The sequence below is a fragment of the Amia ocellicauda genome, unplaced genomic scaffold (assembly GCF_036373705.1).
Source record: "Amia ocellicauda isolate fAmiCal2 unplaced genomic scaffold, fAmiCal2.hap1 HAP1_SCAFFOLD_33, whole genome shotgun sequence".
Classification (NCBI taxonomy): domain Eukaryota; kingdom Metazoa; phylum Chordata; class Actinopteri; order Amiiformes; family Amiidae; genus Amia; species Amia ocellicauda.
This window is the reverse complement of record NW_027102898.1, coordinates 472,811-487,786: the sequence shown is the minus strand read 5'-3', so window position 1 is coordinate 487,786 and position 14,976 is coordinate 472,811. Positions and strand designations below refer to the sequence as shown.

General features: G+C 46.5%; 14 non-coding genes and 29 pseudogenes across 14 annotated transcripts; all 43 read left to right on the top strand.

Annotated features, from left to right (window-relative positions):
- Window positions 1-125: 125 nt before the first annotated feature.
- LOC136731768 (5S ribosomal RNA) lies at window positions 126-244 on the top strand. The gene has a single exon (XR_010809720.1). It is a non-coding gene; the product is annotated as a 5S ribosomal RNA (ribosomal RNA).
- A 216-nt stretch (window positions 245-460) lies between these two features.
- Window positions 461-579, top strand: LOC136731530 (uncharacterized; annotated as a pseudogene).
- A 224-nt stretch (window positions 580-803) lies between these two features.
- LOC136731707 (5S ribosomal RNA) lies at window positions 804-922 on the top strand. The gene has a single exon (XR_010809695.1). It is a non-coding gene; the product is annotated as a 5S ribosomal RNA (ribosomal RNA).
- A 209-nt stretch (window positions 923-1,131) lies between these two features.
- On the top strand, window positions 1,132-1,250 carry LOC136731389 (5S ribosomal RNA). Its single transcript, XR_010809541.1, has one exon. It is a non-coding gene; the product is annotated as a 5S ribosomal RNA (ribosomal RNA).
- A 211-nt stretch (window positions 1,251-1,461) lies between these two features.
- On the top strand, window positions 1,462-1,580 carry LOC136731298 (uncharacterized; annotated as a pseudogene).
- Window positions 1,581-1,788: 208 nt separating this feature from the next.
- LOC136731696 (5S ribosomal RNA) lies at window positions 1,789-1,907 on the top strand. The gene has a single exon (XR_010809684.1). It is a non-coding gene; the product is annotated as a 5S ribosomal RNA (ribosomal RNA).
- A 209-nt stretch (window positions 1,908-2,116) lies between these two features.
- LOC136731728 (5S ribosomal RNA) lies at window positions 2,117-2,235 on the top strand. Its single transcript, XR_010809715.1, has one exon. It is a non-coding gene; the product is annotated as a 5S ribosomal RNA (ribosomal RNA).
- A 210-nt stretch (window positions 2,236-2,445) lies between these two features.
- LOC136731297 (uncharacterized) lies at window positions 2,446-2,564 on the top strand (annotated as a pseudogene).
- Window positions 2,565-2,779: 215 nt separating this feature from the next.
- On the top strand, window positions 2,780-2,898 carry LOC136731181 (uncharacterized; annotated as a pseudogene).
- Window positions 2,899-3,121: 223 nt separating this feature from the next.
- LOC136731951 (uncharacterized) lies at window positions 3,122-3,240 on the top strand (annotated as a pseudogene).
- A 220-nt stretch (window positions 3,241-3,460) lies between these two features.
- LOC136731833 (uncharacterized) lies at window positions 3,461-3,579 on the top strand (annotated as a pseudogene).
- Window positions 3,580-3,794: 215 nt separating this feature from the next.
- On the top strand, window positions 3,795-3,913 carry LOC136731421 (uncharacterized; annotated as a pseudogene).
- A 210-nt stretch (window positions 3,914-4,123) lies between these two features.
- Window positions 4,124-4,242, top strand: LOC136731296 (uncharacterized; annotated as a pseudogene).
- A 216-nt stretch (window positions 4,243-4,458) lies between these two features.
- On the top strand, window positions 4,459-4,577 carry LOC136732043 (uncharacterized; annotated as a pseudogene).
- Window positions 4,578-4,791: 214 nt separating this feature from the next.
- On the top strand, window positions 4,792-4,910 carry LOC136731958 (uncharacterized; annotated as a pseudogene).
- Window positions 4,911-5,125: 215 nt separating this feature from the next.
- Window positions 5,126-5,244, top strand: LOC136731548 (uncharacterized; annotated as a pseudogene).
- A 221-nt stretch (window positions 5,245-5,465) lies between these two features.
- LOC136731500 (5S ribosomal RNA) lies at window positions 5,466-5,584 on the top strand. Its single transcript, XR_010809551.1, has one exon. It is a non-coding gene; the product is annotated as a 5S ribosomal RNA (ribosomal RNA).
- A 220-nt stretch (window positions 5,585-5,804) lies between these two features.
- Window positions 5,805-5,922, top strand: LOC136732031 (uncharacterized; annotated as a pseudogene).
- An 882-nt stretch (window positions 5,923-6,804) lies between these two features.
- LOC136731169 (uncharacterized) lies at window positions 6,805-6,922 on the top strand (annotated as a pseudogene).
- Window positions 6,923-7,138: 216 nt separating this feature from the next.
- Window positions 7,139-7,257, top strand: LOC136731518 (uncharacterized; annotated as a pseudogene).
- A 223-nt stretch (window positions 7,258-7,480) lies between these two features.
- LOC136731218 (uncharacterized) lies at window positions 7,481-7,599 on the top strand (annotated as a pseudogene).
- Window positions 7,600-7,808: 209 nt separating this feature from the next.
- LOC136731167 (uncharacterized) lies at window positions 7,809-7,927 on the top strand (annotated as a pseudogene).
- A 218-nt stretch (window positions 7,928-8,145) lies between these two features.
- Window positions 8,146-8,265, top strand: LOC136731386 (uncharacterized; annotated as a pseudogene).
- A 210-nt stretch (window positions 8,266-8,475) lies between these two features.
- On the top strand, window positions 8,476-8,594 carry LOC136731295 (uncharacterized; annotated as a pseudogene).
- A 213-nt stretch (window positions 8,595-8,807) lies between these two features.
- LOC136731957 (5S ribosomal RNA) lies at window positions 8,808-8,926 on the top strand. Its single transcript, XR_010809738.1, has one exon. It is a non-coding gene; the product is annotated as a 5S ribosomal RNA (ribosomal RNA).
- A 222-nt stretch (window positions 8,927-9,148) lies between these two features.
- LOC136731409 (uncharacterized) lies at window positions 9,149-9,266 on the top strand (annotated as a pseudogene).
- A 209-nt stretch (window positions 9,267-9,475) lies between these two features.
- Window positions 9,476-9,594, top strand: LOC136732026 (uncharacterized; annotated as a pseudogene).
- A 219-nt stretch (window positions 9,595-9,813) lies between these two features.
- Window positions 9,814-9,932, top strand: LOC136731413 (uncharacterized; annotated as a pseudogene).
- A 209-nt stretch (window positions 9,933-10,141) lies between these two features.
- Window positions 10,142-10,260, top strand: LOC136731294 (uncharacterized; annotated as a pseudogene).
- Window positions 10,261-10,484: 224 nt separating this feature from the next.
- On the top strand, window positions 10,485-10,603 carry LOC136731314 (5S ribosomal RNA). Its single transcript, XR_010809533.1, has one exon. It is a non-coding gene; the product is annotated as a 5S ribosomal RNA (ribosomal RNA).
- Window positions 10,604-10,812: 209 nt separating this feature from the next.
- LOC136731616 (5S ribosomal RNA) lies at window positions 10,813-10,931 on the top strand. The gene has a single exon (XR_010809608.1). It is a non-coding gene; the product is annotated as a 5S ribosomal RNA (ribosomal RNA).
- A 210-nt stretch (window positions 10,932-11,141) lies between these two features.
- LOC136731253 (uncharacterized) lies at window positions 11,142-11,260 on the top strand (annotated as a pseudogene).
- Window positions 11,261-11,483: 223 nt separating this feature from the next.
- LOC136731985 (uncharacterized) lies at window positions 11,484-11,602 on the top strand (annotated as a pseudogene).
- Window positions 11,603-11,812: 210 nt separating this feature from the next.
- On the top strand, window positions 11,813-11,931 carry LOC136731466 (5S ribosomal RNA). The gene has a single exon (XR_010809548.1). It is a non-coding gene; the product is annotated as a 5S ribosomal RNA (ribosomal RNA).
- Window positions 11,932-12,141: 210 nt separating this feature from the next.
- On the top strand, window positions 12,142-12,260 carry LOC136731361 (uncharacterized; annotated as a pseudogene).
- A 223-nt stretch (window positions 12,261-12,483) lies between these two features.
- LOC136731590 (5S ribosomal RNA) lies at window positions 12,484-12,602 on the top strand. Its single transcript, XR_010809583.1, has one exon. It is a non-coding gene; the product is annotated as a 5S ribosomal RNA (ribosomal RNA).
- Window positions 12,603-12,811: 209 nt separating this feature from the next.
- LOC136731615 (5S ribosomal RNA) lies at window positions 12,812-12,930 on the top strand. Its single transcript, XR_010809607.1, has one exon. It is a non-coding gene; the product is annotated as a 5S ribosomal RNA (ribosomal RNA).
- Window positions 12,931-13,140: 210 nt separating this feature from the next.
- LOC136731290 (uncharacterized) lies at window positions 13,141-13,259 on the top strand (annotated as a pseudogene).
- Window positions 13,260-13,482: 223 nt separating this feature from the next.
- Window positions 13,483-13,601, top strand: LOC136731720 (5S ribosomal RNA). Its single transcript, XR_010809707.1, has one exon. It is a non-coding gene; the product is annotated as a 5S ribosomal RNA (ribosomal RNA).
- Window positions 13,602-13,811: 210 nt separating this feature from the next.
- Window positions 13,812-13,930, top strand: LOC136731454 (5S ribosomal RNA). The gene has a single exon (XR_010809547.1). It is a non-coding gene; the product is annotated as a 5S ribosomal RNA (ribosomal RNA).
- Window positions 13,931-14,140: 210 nt separating this feature from the next.
- On the top strand, window positions 14,141-14,259 carry LOC136731979 (uncharacterized; annotated as a pseudogene).
- A 218-nt stretch (window positions 14,260-14,477) lies between these two features.
- LOC136731385 (uncharacterized) lies at window positions 14,478-14,597 on the top strand (annotated as a pseudogene).
- Window positions 14,598-14,807: 210 nt separating this feature from the next.
- On the top strand, window positions 14,808-14,926 carry LOC136731408 (uncharacterized; annotated as a pseudogene).
- The last annotated feature ends 50 nt before the right edge of the window (window positions 14,927-14,976 follow it).

Here is a 14,976-nt window from a genome sequence, read left to right as displayed (position 1 = left end):
TTCAACACCCTTTCCTGCACTGATATTTTTCCCTCCATTTTTCTATTTTTTTTTTTTTTTTTTTTGCTGGAAATTCCGTCAATACCCGCCAGCCTTTAAGAGACATCATGCAGCCAGGCCTTTTGGCTTGCGGCCACACCGTCCTGAACGCGCCCGATCTCGTCAGATCTCGGAAGCTAAACGGGGCAGGGCCTGGTCAGTATTTGGATGGGAGACCTCCTGGAAGTACCAGGTGCTGCAAGCTTTTTACGTCACCTGGGGAACTTCGTCGTAGCTTTTAATACTCTCTTTCTGTCTGGAGGAGATTAATTGAAGAATTGTACACGTACCCGGCTACTTTCAACACCCTTTCCTGCACTGATATTTTTCCCTCCATTTTTCCTTTTTCTTTTTTTTTTTTGCTGGAAGTTCCGTCAATACCCTCCAGCCTTTAAGAGACATCATGCAGCCAGGCATCTCGGCTTGCGGCCACACCATCCTGAACGCGCCCGATCTCGTCACATCTCGGAAGCTAAACGGGGCAGGACCTGGTCAGTACATGAAAGTGAGACCTCCTGGAAATACCTAGTGCTGCAAGCTTTTACGTCTCCTGGGTAACTTTATCGTAGCTCTCAATACTCTCTCTCTGTCTGGAGGAGATATAATTGAAGTATTGTACACGTATCCAGCTACTGTCAACACCCTTTGCTGCACTGATATTTTTCCATCCATTTTTCTTTTTTCTATTTTTCTATTTTTTTTTTGCTGGAAGTTCCGTCAATACCCGCCAACCTTTAAGAGACATCATGCAGCCAGGCCTTTCGGCTTGCGGCCACACCGTCCTGAACGCGCCCGATCTCGTCAGATCTCGGAAGCTAAACGGGGCAGGGCCTTGTCAGTACTTGGATGGGAGACCTCCTAGAAATACCAGGTGCTGCAAGCTTTTTACGTCTCCTGGGTAACTTCATCGTAGCTCTTAATACTCTCTTTCTGTCTCCAGGAGATATAATTGAAGAATTGTACACGTACCCGGCTACTTTCAACACCCTTTGCTGCACTGGTATATTTCCCTCTATTTTTCTTTTTTTTTTTGCTGGAAGTTCCGTCAATACCCGCCAACCTTTAAGAGACATCATGCAGCCAGGCCTCTTGGCTTGCGGCCACACCGTCCTGAATGCGCCCGATCTCGTCAGATCTCGGAAGCTAAACAGGGCAGGGCCTGGTCAGTACTTGGATGGGAGACCTCCTAGAAATACCAGGTGCTGCAAGCTTTTTACGTCTCCTGGGTAACTTCATCGTAGCTCTTAATACTCTCTTTCTGTCTCCAGGAGATATAATTGAAGAATTGTACACGTACCCGGCTACTTTCAACACCCTTTGCTGCACTGGTATATTTCCCTCTATTTTTCTTTTTTTTTTTTTAGTGGCAGTTCCGTCAATACCCGCCAGCCTTTAAGAGACATCATGCAGCCAGGCATCTCGGCTTGCGGCCACACCATCCTGAACGCGCCCGATCTCGTCAGATCTCGGAAGCTAAACGGGGCAGGACCTGGTCAGTACATGAAAGTGAGACCTCCTGGAAATACCTAGTGCTGCAAGCTTTTACGTCTCCTGGGTAACTTTATCGTAGCTCTCAATACTCTCTCTCTGTCTGGAGGAGATATAATTGAAGTATTGTACACGTATCCAGCAACTGTCAACACCCTTTGCTGCACTGATATTTTTCCATCCATTTTTCTTTTTTTTTTTGCTGGAAGTTCCGTCAATACCCGCCAACCTTTAAGAGACATCATGCAGCCAGGCCTCTTGGCTTGCGGCCACACCGTCCTGAATGCGCCCGATCTCGTCAGATCTCGGAAGCTAAACGGGGCAGGGCCTTGTCAGTACTTGGATGGGAGACCTCCTAGAAATACCAGGTGCTGCAAGCTTTTTACGTCTCCTTGGTAACTTCATCGTAGCTCTTAATACTCTCTTTCTGTCTCCAGGAGAAATAATTGAAGAATTGTACACGTACCCGGCTACTTTCAACACCCTTTGCTGCACTGGTATATTTCCCTCTATTTTTCTTTTTTTTTTTGCTGGCAGTTCCGTCAATACCCGCCAGCCTTTAAGAGACATCATGCAGCCAGACATCTCGGCTTGCGGCCACACCATCCTGAACGCGCCCGATCTTGTCAGATCTCGGAAGCTAAACGGGGCAGGACCTGGTCAGTACTTGGATGGGAGACCTCCTAGAAATACCAGGTGCTGCAAGCTTTTTACGTCTCCTTGGTAACTTCATCGTAGCTCTTAATACTCTCTTTCTGTCTCCAGGAGATATAATTGAAGAATTGTACACGTACCCGGCTACTTTCAACACCCTTTGCTGCACTGGTATATTTCCCTCTATTTTTCTTTTTTTTTTTTGCTGGCAGTTCCGTCAATACCCGCCAGCCTTTAAGAGACATCATGCAGCCAGGCATCTCGGCTTGCGGCCACACCATCCTGAACGCGCCCGATCTCGTCAGATCTCGGAAGCTAAACGGGGCAGGACCTGGTCAGTACATGAAAGTGAGACCTCCTGGAAATACCTAGTGCTGCAAGCTTTTACGTCTCCTGGGTAACTTTATCGTAGCTCTTAATACTCTCTATCTGTCTGGAGGAGATATAATTGAAATATTGTACACGTACCCAGCTACTGTCAACACCCTTTGCTGCACTGATATTTTTCCATCCATTTTTCTTTTTTTTTTTTTTTTTTGCTGGAAGTTCCGTCAATACCCGCCAACCTTTAAGAGACATCATGCAGCCAGGCTTCTCGGCTTGCGGCCACACCGTCCTGAACGTGCCCGATCTCGTAAGATCTCGGAAGCTAAACGGGGCAGGACCTGGTCAGTACTTGAATGTGAGACCTCCTGGAAATACCTGGTGCTGCAAGATTTTACGTCTCCTGGGTAACTTTATCGTAGCTCTTAGTTCTTTCTTTCTGTCTGGAGGAGATATAATTTAAGAATTGTACACGTACCCAGCTACTGTCAACACCCTTTGCTGCACTGATATTTTTCCATCCATTTTTCTTTTTTTTTTTTTTTTTTTTTTTTTTGCTGGAAGTTCTGTCAATACCCGCCAACCTTTAAGAGACATCATGCAGCCAGGCCTTTCGGCTTGTGGCCACACCGTCCTGAATGCGCCCGATCTCGTCAGATCTCGGAAGCTAAACGGGGCAGGGCCTGGTCAGTACTTGGATGGGAGACCTCCTAGAAATACCAGGTGCTGGAATCTTTTTACGTCTCCTGGGTAACTTCATCGTAGCTCTTAATACTCTCTTTCTGTCTCCAGGAGATATAATTGAAGAATTGTACACGTACCCGGCTACTTTCAACACCCTTTCCTGCACTGATATTTTTCCCTCCAGTTTTCTATTTTTTTTTTTTTTTTTTTTGCTGGAAATTCCGTCAATACACGCCAGCCTTTAAGAGACATCATGCAGCCAGACATCTCGGCTTGCGGCCACACCGTCCTGAACGCGCCCGATCTCGTCAGATCTCGGAAGCTAAACGGGGCAGGACCTGGTCAGTACTTGAATGTGAGACCTCCTGGAAATACCTGGTGCTGCAAGCTTTTACGTCTCCTGGGTAACTTTATCGTAGCTCTTAATACTCTCTATCTGTCTGGAGGAGATATAATTGAAGAATTGTAAACGTACCCGGCTACCTTCAACACGCTTTGCTGCACTGATATTTTTCCCTCCATTTTTCTTTTTTCTTTTGTTTCTTGCTGGAAGTTCCATCAATACCCTCCAGCCTTTAAGAGACATCATGCAGCCAGGCCTCTTGGCTTGAGGCCACACCGTCCTGAAGACGCAAGATCTCGTCAGATCTCGGAAGAAAAACTGGGCAGGGCCTGGTCAGTAATTGGATGGGAGACCTCCTAGAAATACCAGGTGCTGCAAGCTTTTTACGTCTCCTTGGTAACTTCATCGTAGCTCTTATGACTCTCTTTCTGTCTCCAGGAGATATAATTGAAGAATTGTACACGTACCCGGCTACTTTCAACACCCTGTGCTGCACTGGTATATTTCCCTCTATTTTTCTTTTTTTTTTTTGCTGGCAGTTCCGTCAATACCCGCCAGCCTTTAAGAGACATCATGCAGCCAGGCATCTCGGCTTGCGGCCACACCATCCTGAACGCGCCCGATCTCGTCAGATCTCGGAAGCTAAACGGGGCAGGACCTGGTCAGTACATGAAAGTGAGACCTCCTGGAAATACCTAGTGCTGCAAGCTTTTACGTCTCCTGGGTAACTTTATCGTAGCTCTTAATACTCTCTATCTGTCTGGAGGAGATATAATTGAAATATTGTACACGTACCCAGCTACTGTCAACACCCTTTGCTGCACTGATATTTTTCCATCCATTTTTCTTTTTTTTTTTTTTTTTTTGCTGGAAGTTCCGTCAATACCCGCCAACCTTTAAGAGACATCATGCAGCCAGGCTTCTCGGCTTGTGGCCACACCGTCCTGAACGTGCCCGATCTCATAAAATCTCGGAAGCTAAACGGGGCAGGACCTGGTCAGTACTTGGATGGGAGACCTCCTGGAAATACCTGGTGCTGCAAGATTTTACGTCTCCTGGGTAACTTTATCGTAGCTCTTAGTTCTTTCTTTCTGTCTGGAGGAGATATAATTTAAGAATTGTACACGTACCCAGCTACTGTCAACACCCTTTGCTGCACTGATATTTTTCCATCCATTTTTCTTTTTTTTTTTTTTTTTGCTGGAAATTCCGTCAATACACGCCAGCCTTTAAGAGACATCATGCAGCCAGACATCTCGGCTTGCGGCCACACCGTCCTGAACGCGCCCGATCTCGTCAGATCTCGGAAGCTAAACGGGGCAGGACCTAGGCAGTACTTGAATGTGAGACCTCCTGGAAATACCTGGTGCTGCAAGCTTTTACGTCTCCTGGGTAACTTTATCGTAGCTCTTAATACTCTCTATCTGTCTGGAGGAGATATAATTGAAGAATTGTACACGTACCCGGCTACCTTCAACACGCTTTGCTGCACTGATATTTTTCCCTCCAATTTTCTTTTATCTTTTGTTTCTTGCTGGAAGTTCCATCAATACCCTCCAGCCTTTAAGAGACATCATGCAGCCAGGCCTCTTGGCTTGAGGCCACACCGTCCTGAAGACGCAAGATCTCGTCAGATCTCGGAAGAAAAACTGGGCAGGGCCTGGTCAGTAATTGGATGGTTGACCTCCTGGAAATACCAGGTGCTGAAAGCTTTTTACATCTCCTGGGTAACTTCAGCGTAGCTCTTAATACTCTCATTCAGTCTGGAGGAGATATAATTGAAGAATTGTACATGTACCCGGCTACTTTCAACACCCTGTCCTGCACTGATATTTTTCCCTCCATTTTTCTATTTATTTATTTTTTATTTTTTGCTGGAAGTTCCGTCAATACCCGCCAGCCTTTAAGAGACATCATGCAGCCAGGCCTCTTGGCTTGCGGCCACACCGTCCTGAACACGCCCGATCTCATCAGATCTTGGAAGCTAAGCCGGGCAGGGCCTGGTCAGTACTTGGATGGGAGACCTCCTGGAAATACCTGGTGCTGCAAGCTTTTTACGTCTCCTGGGAAACTTCATCGTAGCTCTTAATACTCTCTATCTGTCTGGAGGAGATATAATTGAAGTATTGTACACGTACCCGGCTACTTTCAACAGCCTTTGCTGCACTGATATTTTTCCCTCCATTTTCCATTTTTTTTTTTTTTTTTTTTTGCTGGAAGTTCCGTCAATACCCGCCAGCCTTTAAGAGACATCATGCAGCCAGGCCTCTTGGCTTGCGGCCACACCGTCCTGAACGCGCCCGATGTCGTCAGATCTCGGAAGCTAACGGGGCAGGGCCTGGTCAGTACTTGGATGGGTGACCTCCTGCAAATACCAGGTGCTGCAAGCTTTTTACGTCTCCTGGGTAACTTCATCATAGCTCTTAATACTCTCTTTCAGTCTGTAGGAGATATTATTGAAGAATTGTACACGTACCCGGCTACTTTCAAAACCCTTTGCTGCACTGATATTTTTCCCTCCATTTTTCTTTTTTCTTTTTTTTTTTGCTGGAAGTTCCGTCAATACCCGCCAGCCTTAAAGAGACATCATGCAGCCGGGCCTCTTGGCTTTCGGCCACACCGTCCTGAACGCGCATGATATCGTCAGATCTCGGAAGCTAAACGGGCAGGACCTGGTCAGTACTTGAATGTGAGACCTCCTGGAAATACCAGGTGCTGCAAGCTGTTACGTCTCCTGGGTAACTTCATCGTAGCTCTTAATACTCTCTATCTGTCTGGAGGAGATATAATTGAAGAATTGTACACGTACGTACCCGGCTACTTTCAACACCCTTTCCTGCACTGATATTTTTCCCTCCATTTTTCTTTTTTTTTTTTTTTTTTTTTGCTGGAAATTCCGTCAATACCCGCCAGCCTTTAAGAGACATCATGCAGCCAGACATCTCGGCTTGCGGCCACACCGTCCTGAACGCGCCCGATCTTGTCAGATCTCGGAAGCTAATGGGGCAGGACCTGGTCAGTACATGAATGTGAGACCTCCTGGAAATACCTCGTGCTGCAAGCTTTTACGTCTCCTGGGTAACTTTATCGTAGCTCTTAATACTCTCTATCTGTCTGGAGGAGATATAATTGAAATATTGTACACGTACCCGGCTACTTTCAACACCCTTTGCTGCACTGGTATATTTCCCTCTATTTTTCTTTTTTTTTTTGCTGGCAGTTCCGTTAATACCCGCCAGCCTTTAAGAGACATCATGCAGCCAGGCATCTCGGCTTGCGGCCACACCATCCTGAACGCGCCCGATCTCGTCAAATCTCGGAAGCTAACGGGGCAGGTCCTGGTCAGTACTTGGATGGGAGACCTCCTAGAAATACCAGGTGCTGCAAGCTTTTTACGTCTCCTGGGTAACTTCATCATAGCTCTTAATACTCTCTTTCAGTCTGTAGGAGATATTATTGAAGAATTGTTCACGTACCCGGCTACTTTCAAAACCCTTTGCTGCACTGATATTTTTCCCTCCATTTTTCTTTTTTCTTTTTTTTTTTGCTGGAAGTACCGTCAATACCCGCCAGCCTTAAAGAGACATCATGCAGCTGGGCCTCTCGGCTTTCGGCCACACCGTCCTGAATGCGCATGATATCGTCAGATCTCGGAAGCTAAACGGGGCAGGACCTGGTCAGTACTTGAATGTGAGACCTCCTGGAAATACCAGGTGCTGCAAGCTTTTACGTCTCCTGGGTAACTTTATCGTAGCTCTTAATACTCTCTCTCTGTCTGGAGGAGATATAATAGAAGTATTGCACACGTATCCAGCTACTGTCAACACCCTTTGCTGCACTGATATTTTTCCATCCATTTTTCTTTTTTCTTTTTTTATTTTTTTTTTTTGCTGGAAGTTCCGTCAATACCCGCCAACCTTTAGAGACATCATGCAGCCAGGCCTTTCGGCTTGTGGCCACACCGTCCTGAATGCGCCTGATCTCGTCAGATCTCGGAAGCTAAACGGGGCAGGGCCTGGTCAGTGCTTGGATGGCAGACCTCCTAGAAATACCTGGTGCAGCAAGCTTTTTACGTCTCCTGGGTAACTTCATCGTAGCTCTTAATACTGTCTTTCTGTCTCCAGGAGATATAATTGAAGAATTGTACACGTACCCGGCTACTTTCAACACCCTTTGCTGCACTGGTATATTTCCCTCTATTTTTCATTTTTTTTTTGCTGGCAGTTCCGTCAATACCCGCCAGCCTTTAAGAGACATCATGCAGCCAGGCATCTTGGCTTGCGGCCACACCATCCTGAACGCGCCCGATCTCGTCAGATCTCGGAAGCTAATCGGGGCAGGACCTGGTCAGTACATGAATGTGAGTCCTCCTGGAAATACCTGGTGCTGCAAGCTTTTACGTCTCCTGGGTAACTTTATCGTAGCTCTTAATACTCTCTATCTGTCTGGAGGAGATATAATTGAAGTATTGTACACGTACCCAGCTACTGTCAACACCCTTTGCTGCACTGATATTTTTCCATCCATTTTTATTTTTTATTTTTTATTTTTTTGCTGGAAATTCCGTCAATACCCGCTAGCCTTTAAGAGACATCATGCAGCCAGACATCTCGGCTTGCCGGCCACACCGTCCTGAACGCGCCCGATCTTGTCAGATCTCGGAAGCTAAACGGGGCAGGACCTGGTCAGTACTTAAATGTGAGACCTCCTGGAAATACCAGGTGCTGCCAGCTTTTTACGTCTCCTGGGGAACTTCATCGTAGCTCTTAATACTCTCTTTCTGTCTGGAGAAGATATAATTGAAGAATTGTAAACGTACCCGGCTACTTTCAACACCCTTTGCTGCACTGGTATATTTCCCTCTATTTTTCTTTTTTTTTTTTGCTGGCAGTTCCGTCAATACCCGCCAGCCTTTAAGAGACATCATGCAGCCAGGCATCTTGGCTTGCGGCCACACCATCCTGAACGCGCCCGATCTCGTCAGATCTCGGAAGCTAAACGGGGCAGGACCTGGTCAGTACATGAAAGTGAGACCTCCTGGAAATACCTAGTGCTGCAAGCTTTTACGTCTCCTGGGTAACTTTATCGTAGCTCTTAATACTCTCTCTCTGTCTGGAGGAGATATAATTGAAGTATTGTACACGTATCCAGCTACTGTCAACACCCTTTGCTGCACTGATATTTTTCCATCCATTTTTTTTTTTTTTTTTTTTTTGCTGGAAGTTCCGTCAATACCCGCCAACCTTTAAGAGACATCATGCAGCCAGGCCTTTTGGCTTGCGGTCACACCGTCCTGAATGCGCCCGATCTCGTCAGATCTCGGAAGCTAAACGGGGCAGGGCCTGGTCAGTACTTGGATGGGAGACCTCCTAGAAATACCAGGTGCTGCAAGCCTTTTACGACTCCTGGGTAACTTCATCGTAGCTCTTAATACTCTCTTTCTGTCTCCAGCAGATATAATTGAAGAATTGTACACGTACCCGGCTACTTTCAACACCCTTTCCTGTACTGATATTTTTCCCTCCATTTTTCTATTTTTTTTTTTTTTTTTTTTGCTGGAAATTCCGTCAATACCCGCCAGCCTTTATGAGATTTATCATGCAGCCAGGCCTCTTGGCTTGCGGCCACACCATCCTGAACTCGCCAGATCTCGTCAGATCTTGGAAGCTAACGGGGCAGGGCCTGGTCAGTACTTGGATGGGTGACCTCCTGGAAATACCAGGAGCTGAAAGCTTTTTACGTCTCCCGGGTAACTTCATCATAGCTCTTAATACTCTCTTTCAGTCTGTAGGAGATATTATTGAAGAATTGTACACGTACCCGGCTACTTTCAAAACCCTTTGCTGCACTGGTATATTTCCCTCTATTTTTCTTTTTTTTTTTGCTGGCAGTTCCGTCAATACCCGCCAGCCTTTAAGAGACATCATGCAGCCAGGCATCTCGGCTTGCGGCCACACCATCCTGAACGCGCCCGATCTCGTCAGATCTCGGAAGCTAATCGGGGCAGGACCTGGTCAGTACATGAATGTGAGACCTCCTGGAAATACCTGGTGCTGCAAGCTTTTACGTCTCCTGGGTAACTTTATCGTAGCTCTTAATACTCTCTATCTGTCTGGAGGAGATATAATTGAAGTATTGTACACGTACCCAGCTACTGTCAACACCCTTTGCTGCACTGATATTTTTCCATCCATTTTTCTTTTTTATTTTTATTTTTTTTGCTGGAAATTCCGTCAATACCCGCTAGCCTTTAAGAGACATCATGCAGCCAGATATCTCGAATTGCCGGCCACACCGTCCTGAACGCGCCCGATCTTGTCAGATCTCGGAAGCTAAACGGGGCAGGACCTGGTCAGTACTTAAATGTGAGACCTCCTGGAAATACCAGGTGCTGCCAGCTTTTTACGTCTCCTGGGGAACTTCATCGTAGCTCTTAATACTCTCTTTCTGTCTGGAGAAGATATAATTGAAGAATTGTACACGTACCCGGCTACTTTCAACACCCTTTGCTGCACTGGTATATTTCCCTCTATTTTTCTTTTTTTTTTTGCTGGCAGTTCCGTCAATACCCGCCAGCCTTTAAGAGACATCATGCAGCCAGGCATCTCGGCTTGCGGCCACACCATCCTGAACGCGCCCGATCTCGTCAGATCTCGGAAGCTAAACGGGGCAGGACCTGGTCAGTACATGAAAGTGAGACCTCCTGGAAATACCTAGTGCTGCAAGCTTTTACGTCTCCTGGGTAACTTTATCGTAGCTCTTAATACTCTCTCTCTGTCTGGAGGAGATATAATTGAAGTATTGTACACGTATCCAGCTACTGTCAACACCCTTTGCTGCACTGATATTTTTCCATCCATTTTTCTTTTTTCTTTTTTTTTTTTTTTTTTTTGCTGGAAGTTCCGTCAATACCCGCCAACCTTTAAGAGACATCATGCAGCCAGGCCTTTCGGCTTGTGGCCACACCGTCCTGAATGCGCCCGATCTCGTCAGATCTCGGAAGCTAAACGGGGCAGGGCCTGGTCAGTACTTGGATGGGAGACCTCCTAGAAATACCAGGTGCTGCAAGCTTTTTACGTCTCCTGGGTAACTTCATCGTAGCTCTTAATACTCTCTTTCTGTCTCCAGGAGATATAATTGAAGAATTGTACACGTACCCGGCTACTTTCAACACCCTTTGCTGCACTGGTATATTTCCCTCTATTTTTCTTTTTTTTTTTGCTGGCAGTTCCGTCAATACCCGCCAGCCTTTAAGAGACATCATGCAGCCAGGCATCTCGGCTTGCGGCCACACCGTCCTGAACGCGCCCGATCTCGTCAGGTCTCGGAAGCTAAACGGGGCAGGGCCTGGTCAGTACTTGGATGGGAGACCTCCTAGAAATACCAGGTGCTGCAAGCTTTTTACGTCTCCTGGGTAACTTCATCGTAGCTCTTAATACTCTCTTTATGTCTGGAGAAGATATAATTGAAGAATTGTAAACGTACCCGGCTACTTTCAACACCCTTTGCTGCACTGGTATTTTTCCCTCTATTTTTCTTTTTTTTTTTTGCTGGCAGTTATGTCAAAACCCGCCAGCCTTTAAGAGACATCATGCAGCCAGGCATCTCGGCTTGCGGCCACACCATCCTGAACGCGCCCGATCTCATCAGATCTCGGAAGCTAAACGGGGCAGGACCTGGTCAGTACGTGAAAGTGAGACCTCCTGGAAATACCTAGTGCTGCAAGCTTTTACATCTCCTGGGTAACTTTATCGTAGCTCTTAATACTCTCTCTCTGTCTGGAGGAGATATAATTGAAGTATTGTACACGTATCCAGCTACTGTCAACACCCTTTGCTGCACTGATATTTTTCCATCCATTTTTCTTTTTTCTATTTTTCGTTTTTTTTTTTGCTGGAAGTTCCGTCAATACCCGCCAACCTTTAGAGACATCATGCAGCCAGGCCTTTCGGCTTGTGGCCACAACGTCCTGAATGCGCCCGATCTCGTCAGATCTCGGAAGCTAAACGGGGCAGGGCCTGGTCAGTGCTTGGATGGGAGACCTCCTAGAAATACCAGGTGCTGCAAGCTTTTTACGTCTCCTGGGTAACTTCATCGTAGCTCTTAATACTCTCTTTCTGTCTCCAGGAGATATAATTGAAGAATTGTACACGTACCCGGCTAATTTCAACACCCTTTGCTGCACTGGTATTTTTCCCTCTATTTTTCTTTTTTTTTTTTGCTGGCAGTTATGTCAATACCCGCCAGCCTTTAAGAGACATCATGCAGGCAGGCATCTCGGCTTGTGGCCACACCATCCTGAACGCGCCCGATCTCGTCAGATCTCGGAAGCTAAACGGGGCAGGGCCTGGTCAGTACTTGGATGGGAGACCTCCTAGAAATACCAGGTGCTGCAAGCTTTTTACGTATCCTGGGTAACTTCATCGTAGCTCTTAATACTCTCTTTATGTCTGGAGAAGATATAATTGAAGAATTGTAAACGTACCCGGCTACTTTCAACACCCTTTGCTGCACTGGTATTTTTCCCTCTATTTTTCTTTTTTTTTTTTGCTGGCAGTTATGTCAATACCCGCCAGCCTTTAAGAGACATCATGCAGCCAGGCATCTCGGCTTGCGGCCACACCATCCAGAACGCGCCCGATCTCGTCAGATCTCGGAAGCTAAACGGGGCAGGACCTGGTCAGTACATGAAAGTGAGACCTCCTGGAAATACCTAGTGCTGCAAGCTTTTACATCTCCTGGGTAACTTTATCGTAGCTCTTAATACTCTCTCTCTGTCTGGAGGAGATATAATTGAAGTATTGTACACGTATCCAGCTACTGTCAACACCCTTTGCTGCACTGATATTTTTCCATCCATTTTTCTTTTTTCTTTTTTTTTTTTTTTTTTTGCTGGAAGTTCCGTCAATACCCGCCAACCTTTAAGAGACATCATGCAGCCAGGCCTTTCGGCTTGTGGCCACACCGTCCTGAATGCACCCGATCTCGTCAGATCTCGGAAGCTAAACGGGGCAGGGCCTGTTCAGTACTTGGATGGGAGACCTCCTAGAAATACCAGGTGCTGCAAGCTTTTTACGTCTCCTGGGTAACTTCATCGTAGCTCTTAATACTCTCTTTCTGTCTCCAGGAGATATAATTGAAGAATTGTACACGTACCCGGCTACTTTCAACACCCTTTGCTGCACTGGTATATTTCCCTCTATTTTTCTTTTTTTTTTTGCTGGCAGTTCCGTCAATACCCGCCAGCCTTTAAGAGACATCATGCAGCCAGGCATCTCGGCTTGCGGCCACACCGTCCTGAACGCGCCCGATCTCGTCAGGTCTCGGAAGCTAAACGGGGCAGGGCCTGGTCAGTACTTGGATGGGAGACCTCCTAGAAATACCAGGTGCTGCAAGCTTTTTACGTCTCCTGGGTAACTTCATCGTAGCTCTTAATACTCTCTTTATGTCTGGAGAAGATATAATTGAAGAATTGTAAACGTACCCGGCTACTTTCAACACCCTTTGCTGCACTGGTATTTTTCCCTCTATTTTTCTTTTTTTTTTTTGCTGGCAGTTATGTCAAAACCCGCCAGCCTTTAAGAGACATCATGCAGCCAGGCATCTCGGCTTGCGGCCACACCATCCTGAACGCGCCCGATCTCGTCAGATCTCGGAAGCTAAACGGGGCAGGACCTGGTCAGTACGTGAAAGTGAGACCTCCTGGAAATACCTAGTGCTGCAAGCTTTTACATCTCCTGGGTAACTTTATCGTAGCTCTTAATACTCTCTCTCTGTCTGGAGGAGATATAATTGAAGTATTGTACACGTATCCAGCTACTGTCAACACCCTTTGCTGCACTGATATTTTTCCATCCATTTTTCTTTTTTCTATTTTTCGTTTTTTTTTTTGCTGGAAGTTCCGTCAATACCCGCCAACCTTTAGAGACATCATGCAGCCAGGCCTTTCGGCTTGTGGCCACACCGTCCTGAATGCGCCCGATCTCGTCAGATCTCGGAAGCTAAACGGGGCAGGGCCTGGTCAGTGCTTGGATGGGAGACCTCCTAGAAATACCAGGTGCTGCAAGCTTTTTACGTCTCCTGGGTAACTTCATCGTAGCTCTTAATACTCTCTTTCTGTCTCCAGGAGATATAATTGAAGAATTGTACACGTACCCGGCTAATTTCAACACCCTTTGCTGCACTGGTATTTTTCCCTCTATTTTTCTTTTTTTTTTTTGCTGGCAGTTATGTCAATACCCGCCAGCCTTTAAGAGACATCATGCAGGCAGGCATCTCGGCTTGTGGCCACACCATCCTGAACGCGCCCGATCTCGTCAGATCTCGGAAGCTAAACGGGGCAGGGCCTGGTCAGTACTTGGATGGGAGACCTCCTAGAAATACCAGGTGCTGCAAGCTTTTTACGTCTCCTGGGTAACTTCATCGTAGCTCTTAATACTCTCTTTATGTCTGGAGAAGATATAATTGAAGAATTGTAAACGTACCCGGCTACTTTCAACACCCTTTGCTGCACTGGTATTTTTCCCTCTATTTTTCTTTTTTTTTTTTGCTGGCAGTTATGTCAATACCCGCCAGCCTTTAAGAGACATCATGCAGCCAGGCATCTCGGCTTGCGGCCACACCATCCTGAACGCGCCCGATCTCGTCAGATCTCGGAAGCTAAACGGGGCAGGACCTGGTCAGTACATGAATGTGAGACCTCCTGGAAATACCTGGTGCTGCAAGCTTTTACGTCTCCTGGGTAACTTTATCGTAGCTCTTAATACTCTCTATCTGTCTGGAGGAGATATAATTGAAGTATTGTACACGTACCCAACTACTGTCAACACCCTTTGCTGCACTGATATTTTTCCATCCATTTTTCTTTTTTCTTTTTTATTTTTTTGCTGGAAATTCCGTCAATACCCGCTAGCCTTTAAGAGACATCATGCAGCCAGACATCTCGGCTTGCCGGCCACACCGTCCTGAACGCGCCCGATCTTGTCAGATCTCGGAAGCTAAACGGGGCAGGACCTGGTCAGTACTTAAATGTGAGACCTCCTGGAAATACCAGGTGCTGCCAGCTTTTTACGTCTCCTGGGGAACTTCATCGTAGCTCTTAATACTCTCTTTATGTCTGGAGAAGATATAATTGAAGAATTGTAAACGTACCCGGCTACTTTCAACACCCTTTGCTGCACTGGTATTTTTCCCTCTATTTTTCTTTTTTTTTTTTGCTGGCAGTTATGTCAATACCCGCCAGCCTTTAAGAGACATCATGCAGCCAGGCATCTCGGCTTGCGGCCACACCATCCTGAACGCGCCCGATCTCGTCAGATCTCGGAAGCTAAACGGGGCAGGACCTGGTCTGTACACGAATGTGAGTCCTCCTGGAAATACCTCGTGCTGCAAGCTTTTACGTCTCCTGGGTAACTTTATCGTAGCTCTTAATACTCTCTATCTGT